The following is a 7,917-nucleotide window of genomic DNA, read 5'->3' as shown; positions in this document are numbered from 1 at the left end:
AAATGCATTTGCTTTCTTTTTAAAAGGTCCCAAGGTACCTAAATGAGATATTCTGAAATTCATTCATACTATTTTGCTTATATTCAAACTCTATGAACGAATCTCTGTCATAAATGGAAATTAAAAAAAAAGTTCCCACACTGAAAACTGTGGGGATGTGCTCATTGTAGCCTTTATACTGATCCAATAAAATTCAAATCAAATAGGCTTACATTTTCTTCTGGGGGTCGCTTATCCAGCATTGTCTATATATGGCTTCAGCATCTATATATGTTTTCAGATATCACTGACTCTGTACTTGGAGACATACCTATTTTTTTCTAATTGCCAAAGGCAAAGGGGAGGTGCACTAACGAATAAAGAAGGTTATTGTGACAGATGAAACATAATTCACAATGAATACTCTTTTCATTCAGACTTAACATGGAAGAGGATTAGTCCAAGCTGAATTTTAGGAGAAAAAGTAGACTTCATTCCAATAATAAAAGGACATGCCAGAAACTGGAAAACTACTGTAAATGCAAACAGGATTTTGCTCATGATTTTGGATTGTTTCATATCAGAAGAAATATTAAACTAAGGAAAGTTGAAGATAAATAGCCAATAGAAACCAAAATGATATGTGATTTTTTTTTCTAGACAGGATCATGATGAATGCTTATACTATGTTTCTTCTTCATTTGACAGAGATTTAATTAATGAAAAATGTTTGTTTTTCTTCAGTAAATGCGTTCTTTGAAAGTAGGTATTCCTTTTTATATGTTTACTAAAGTTACCTTTCTTTATATTTGTTAATGATTCTTTTAGACTTTGTTTATATTTACAAGGGGGTTAAATTTAGTGAAAAGTATCACAATAATTATTTTACTGTATGCAAATATGTTGGATATCAAATGTTGATTTGGAATAATAACTGGCTTAAATTTTAATTACTGCTTATAAGAATTTTATTAATTTTGTTTCTTTCTACATGCTTTGAGACTACTAACAAAGTAAGTTAATACTTATTTGATATGCTAGATTTTTTTTAAAAAAATGTTCTAAATTATTTTCATTTCTTTCACTGGAAGTTCGTTTGACTAAGGGATGTACATATTTTAAAATTTGACCATTTTTAATTTTATCCATGGCTATATTAGAAAACTGTTCATAGCTTTTATACAGATGAATGCAAAGCCTAAAAAGAAAATATCTAAAAGATATACATGGAAAAGATGTTCTATATATTTAATGTTATTACATATTATAAAATAGATTAAAAATATTTTCAGGAAGTTAACATTATCAAAATATTTCAGATAAGTGAATTCCTATAGTTGCTCATCTGAAAATCTCACTGAGTCAACCAGAATGGCTTTTGAGAATGCAAATATAGGATTGTACTATGTCTCTTTAATATATTACTTCTATTTTCAGCTATTTTGCTAGATGCTACGACCCCTAACTTCTGAACAATATGCTGTATATTTCAGCAACCTATGAACATTAAAGAAACTTGTGAATTAAGATTCCATAAAACAACAGAAGATTGTCCCTTTAAATTACATTTGCATAAAATTTTATACAAATTTTATACAATTTTATTATAGGGGAAAAAAATCACCTCAGAACATTCTCAGAATTCAACAATATTTCTTAATGTTTATTTAATCAAATATAACCTTTCTTTTATAAAAAAATTAATAAGTCAGCAATGATGAAAAATAAGGGTAGAAAAAAAAGCAAGAACAGTTTAGCATTATGAAGAAGAAAGATTTTTTTAAAAACTTTCCTTTAATTAAATGTTTACATTTCTATTTGTTATCTAGAGAAAACCATTAGGTGATAAAACACATACTTTTTTGCTTTTCATTTTAAATGATACTCATTTAGATTTATTTAATCCTTAGATAATTTTTTTAACATAAACTGTAACTGATTATTTAAAATATGAGGTTTACAATTAAAAGCTAAAAGAGCATATTTTGAACACTGCTAAATTTGTACATGGGCATGTTTAGAAAAAGAAAGAATTGAAGCCGGTAATTTATCTAAAGAATAAGATATAATAATTCTATTTGAATTTTCTATTTTAAGTTATTCAGTAAAATATGTCATTATATTGTAAGCTATTTTTTTTAAAAAAAACATGTTCTAGAAGATGGAATAAAATTGCAACCTGAAATACTTTAAATACTGCATTGGATATTTTCAATACTAATTCAGAATATCAGAATGTATGAAAATGAATTCTTCAAACTGTATTTTTATCTAAAAGTGCTTGTGGTTTATTTGCCATGACTTTGGATCGTTAATTATTATATAAATTCTGGCCAGTGCTGAACCATACTGAAATAAAAATATTTAGATTAGTTGGGGCTGGGAGCAATACGCTAGGTCTTTCTTTCTTTTAGATACTATGATTTCATAAGACAAGCTGGAGGAGAGTCAAATCTGCCACATGCTGTGTGAAAAAAATGCCACCCTGGTGTGAACAAAGGGTTTAGAATGGAGTCAAGAAGCGTGCAAGCTCAATGTCTAAGCTTTTCCTGTGAATTGTTCTGCCACAACCTGCAGGATATCAAGTGGGCTGGAAAGAATAGGGAGCTCTTGGAAGCTACAGCAGAGAAACACTTGCAATCCAAAGGAGAGAGAGAGAGAGAGACAGAGAGAGAGAAAGAGAGCCTCTTTTGTTTTGTGCTTCCTTCGGCAAACTGTTTTACCCAAAACAGAAACCAAATTTCAGACAAAAATTTAAATAAAACTCCAAGCTTGGCTAAAGAATCGATATTATCTGCCTTTACATCTTGAACTTTGAAATTTATTAATAATGTAAATCATAGCATGGGTCTTTCGAGTGTCGTTCCAAATGGGCTTTAATAGGCCAAATATAAAAATGCTACAAAATACATCAAAGGCTCTGAAACCATTTTGTGAACTGAGATTGAATAAAGCATTCACTATCTCATTCTGTTATATTTTTGTTTAAGTGACAATAAAATTTAGTTTTGATTACTAGGCTCAATGAGATCCTTTAGTTGCCTAGTTGATTACCTGAAAAAAGTTATTATCATGCTTACAGTTATTATTAGAGAGTATTACAGCATATTATCTTTTTACCCTGCATTAAAAAAATTCTAGCAATAAAATTTCAAAATGTGAATAATAATGATCCTATGATTTTCATTTTGTTTATAGAATCAGTTAAATTTGTTTAAAGTATAACATTACAAGCAAATTTCAGAATGTATGTAACACTGAATCCTTGCTTCTTGAATGGATTATAAACTTATTCTAATTACTCTATAGCTTTAATTCATTTGAATTATAGTTTGAAAAACTAACACTTAAGGTTTTAAGCTTTAATACTATATCATATTATAAAAAATAAAATAGATTGACTGTCCTGCCCTATAATCTCCTAATTCAGCTCCTATTTGTTATTACTTTTTGAATAATAGGAAAGAAGAAGAAAAAGAAAGTATATAGTATATTTTCCCACAAAACAAATATAGTATTCATGGCAAATAGACTGAATCAATCTATTCATGGGAAGAGACTGATTCAATCTGAACATATTATTATGAATTCAGTGTAGGTGTTATTAAATGAGTCATTCTCTACTCAGGAATATTCTACTGAGCACAATTATACTTCAGAAAGACCTATTCTGCTATGAAACTGTTTCGTTGTGAAATTGAAGCAGAAATACCAAGGCTGTAAGGTAAGACATAGTACTAAATTACAAATTTAAGATGACAATCACATCTTGGCCAGTCTGTTTAAAAATAATCTGACCATTTGCTAGTATAATCAATCCCTGTACTGAGCAACATTTTTATATTTTCCTATTACCAGATTTGTAGCAATGAGTCAATTCATCACTCCTAAAGGAGAGTATAACTAAAATTATTTACAATCCCACCTGCCCATTTTATAAGTACAACAATATTGCATTAAGTTGGAAGAAATATGTCAACAGCTTTAATTATTCTGAACTCATGTGAATTAATTTGGTTTCCTTTCTTTGTTCTGTATTATCACTTGTCTTTTTTTTTCTCTTTGCAATAGAGCATATGACTTCTTTTTCCTCCCAACTAAAATAGGCTAAATTTCCATCTTTCATCTCTCCAATTTTTACAAATGTAGTACAGTACATCTACACAGAGACACAGATATCTTTAGACCATGCCTAGTGTTCTGCTTTTTATTTTTGTTATCTTTATTTGTATCCTATAATGTCTTGCTAACTTATTCCAATTTCTTTATTCTCTATCCCTTATATACCCTCCATTATGTGTCTTTTGAAAAATTGGGCCACATTTTTCTCTGTAACCCATCTAAAACATATCCTCTTTTACTCTTCATCACACTTGTTTCTTTGTACTCCCATCTCTTGTTTGTTCTTTTTTCTTTCTTCAATCATTACTCCTTTTCCTTAAATCTTTATCTCAAAGTCTATGCAATTTAATAGCACCCCCCCGCGCGCTATTAACACAGTAGAAGATATTGATAGAAGATAGCAAAATTGTATCAACTTCATCTGTCCTCTAAAAGGAGCAGCAGCAATGGATGACAAATGATTGGGGGCTTTGATAGGTCTTTTTAATTTCTATTAAAAAATAGGAAAAATGCATATGTGGGATTTTCTTAGAAATGTCTGCTCAGAGTCACCTTGAATTGCAAAATGGACAACAAGTGAATTTAACAACAACAACAACTGTCTGGCTGTGCAGCGAACCATAATAATAGAAATGGGGGGACCATAAAATGGAGAAAGTCATAGAAAATGAAGCCGCTAAAGTGTTTAGGAACTATAGAATTTAAACAGACAGGCACTTACCACATAACACCTCAGACTTAACAACTATCAATAAGAAAGACAAAAAAGTCTGGATAGTAGACATGGCAGTGCCTGGAGACAGCAAGAGAAAGAACTGGAGAAGATAATAAAATACCAAGATCTGCAAATAGAAATAAAATGACTGTGGCAAAAGAAAGTAAAGATAGTACAACTGGTAATAGGCAACCCCAAAAGAGCTGGAGTAGCACTTGAACACCATTGGCATTGACAAAATCACTATCAATCAATTACAAAAGGCAGCTTTACTTCGAATAGCTTACATCCTCCGACGATACCTTTAACACTCTGAACAACAACATCTGCCTATTCCAGGACTTAGGGAAGAACTCCATAAGTGGATAAAAATGCAAAATTCAGTTTGAGCATCTAGCTGACAGTGCAACAAATTAAAATAATAATAATATGCAAAGTCTAGTTTCAGCTGTATTTTTAAAATGTGTATACGTATTCATTTAACCCAGAAGCCTGTAATTGTAGCATTTGGGGTTTTTTTTGTCACAGTCACATCTAACTCTTATTATTCTGAAATTATTTTCACATCTATGATGGGGGACATTTCAGACATTTAGGTAATTGTTATTAAACTTTCCATTAAGCTGGAAAGTCTTCATAAGGTGGCATGCTAAAAGCTATATTGACAATTGAATATTGAATCTCCTAGAGTAAATTTAGATAACAAAATATAAACCATAAATCTTTTTCTGGCCTTTATGTAGAACTGAGCTACCCACAATAATGTTGCATTTTTTCCCTGAGACTTGTTACTTATATCTCTTTAAAATACTGAATATATTTCGTTGACCAGAGTCCCCAGCAAAATGTACAGAAAATATGACTACTAGTTTTATTGAAAATGTAGGACTAAGCTAGAAGCAGAAAGGACTGGCACACAAAAAGAACATAAGGATTAGGAGCAACAGAGCCAGATAGGATTAGCTTTGTTTTAGGATTAACTTTAACCTTAACTTTACGTGGAACTGATGAAGACTGTTTGGGATATATACATGTTATGTATGTAAACTTGTTATGGTGGCATTAAGGAAAACAGGGATTTCTAATTTAGAAACCTACTGAGGGCCAAACATTTTCTCCTGCCCCCTTCCAATGTTCCCCTTCTGGTTACTGGATGTAGTTGCACTAATTAAAATGGTATAAATTTAAACTTTTCTTTAAAAATAAAGAGAGAGTATTTGTCGCAGAGAAGAAGCACTGACAAATTTGAATTTATCGGGTGGAAATCATAAATTGACCAATGTAAATGTTGTTTTTTCTCTGTTTCAGCTGTGTTTGCTTGCCACTGCTTTCCTCGTCCTGCTGTTTTTCTTTCTTTCTTTCTTTTTTCTAAGAGCTCTTGAGCTGATTTGTTTTCCTATTGCCGATCTGCCAGCAACAGCATTCAGCGAGCCTCGAAGGTTTCATTTTGGGCTTTTGGTTTGGGTGGATGGGAGTGGGGAAGAGAATGGGTTATAAATGTTATATGCAAACAGCCTAAAGCAAACAAACAAGCAGAATATATATAATACAGATTGCTGGTAGGGAAGATGAGAAAACTTGTAGTAAAGGAAGAACTGTAATCCACATACAGGTCCTGTTTCACTGAATGGGTAATTAAAGGATGAAATGTCTTCCATTTATAGTTGTCAAGATATTTAATTTAACCAAGGATATTAAGGCAATTAGCAACATCACTAAGTTACCAAAGATCAAATGGTAGCAATATTAAAAATTAAACTTGTTCTACAAATTTAAATATATTTCTCTAAGTAATATTCTTATTTGATACAGCTGGGGTTTAATAAATTCTGATATCAATTTCTGATTACTTACTTATTTATTTATGTAGCCCAAAAAAGTTATTGGTGCTAGGATAAAATCCAAGCTAATCCAATACCTCAATGGCAGAAATGCTAGTGAAAGAAATAGCACAATTAGTACAAGAAAAAATCTATTCAACTAAGCGTAAATTGTGAAAATGTACAGAATCAAAGTGACAAAATGTTGTCCTAACACAATATGACTATTATTGAATAGTTTTGCTCTGCTGTTTAGCTTAGGATGTTTCAAACATAAATGACTATGTTTATGTGTCAAATATAAATGACTATTAATATGCATTAGGAAACTGATAATCATATTACACAAACAGTTTGCACTATAAATTATTTTAAAAATCATGTTTTGCCTTCCTTTTTCCTTCCTTCTATGCATGAAATGCTATGAATAAACAATAATTCTTGAATATTTTGTCAGCATAAGCTGTGGTAGTTATCTTCCCCAGTTCTGCAATGCTGCCTCATTGTGTCAGGGGTATTATTAGAAATAAATGAGTAAACAACACCAAGATTGTATTTTAAGACAGTTCTTCCAGTAGGGTGACCTAAGGCATGAAGATCACCTAAGCTTTTCAGCTAAAGCAACCAAGTGGCTATATCAGGCAGCATCAATTCTGGAGAAAGATTTACCAGTTTCTGCCACTTCAAGGTATACCAAGCAAAGGACAGACAATATTGGAATTGCAGGAATGCTACTTTATTGTTATAGAATATGATAACAGAATCTAGAAAAATCTGTCCATGTTTCTTATACATCACAAATATTTTGAATTGTGTTATTTTGATTTTCTTTAACCACTGATTTGTGAAAATGGAAATCCATCCTTTCATGTCTTCGCCAAGGTCACTCTGAATTTCTTTACAAATAGCAAAGAAAACAGATTTAACAGCATGTGCATACTATTGCACAATATCTTTAATTTCATATGCTAACAAAATAATGTTTATCCAACACAGATTAGAATACATTATTTATTTATTTTATTTTATTTACATGGATTTATATGCCGCCCTTCTCCCTATAGGACTCAGGGCGGCTTACAGCATATTAAAACACATAAAACATCGTCCCCCCATAAAAACCAATTAAAAACCAAATATTTTTTTTTCGCTGTATAATTAATTAAGATTTAAATTAAAAATTGTCCCTATTTAAAAATTCTCCCTAGGCCAGACCCGCTTGTTGAAAAAGCCATGTCTTGAGGGCGCGGCAAAAAGGTAGGAGGTCCGGAATCGTCCGGA

General features: G+C 31.3%; 1 long non-coding RNA gene across 1 annotated transcript; it reads left to right on the top strand.

The window, feature by feature from the left end:
* The first annotated feature begins 323 nt into the window (after positions 1-323).
* On the top strand, positions 324-7,372 carry LOC107285864. The gene is made up of 3 exons (XR_001548840.1): positions 324-741; positions 3,608-3,703; positions 6,125-7,372. It is a non-coding gene; the product is annotated as an uncharacterized LOC107285864 (long non-coding RNA).
* Positions 7,373-7,917: the final 545 nt, after the last annotated feature.

The sequence above is a fragment of the Protobothrops mucrosquamatus genome, unplaced genomic scaffold (genome assembly GCF_001527695.2).
Source record: "Protobothrops mucrosquamatus isolate PMUCROS unplaced genomic scaffold, P.Mucros_1.0 scaffold223, whole genome shotgun sequence".
NCBI classification, from domain to species: domain Eukaryota; kingdom Metazoa; phylum Chordata; class Lepidosauria; order Squamata; family Viperidae; genus Protobothrops; species Protobothrops mucrosquamatus.
The sequence above is the reverse complement of the archived record's forward strand: the minus strand, read 5'-3'. Positions and strand labels throughout refer to the sequence as shown.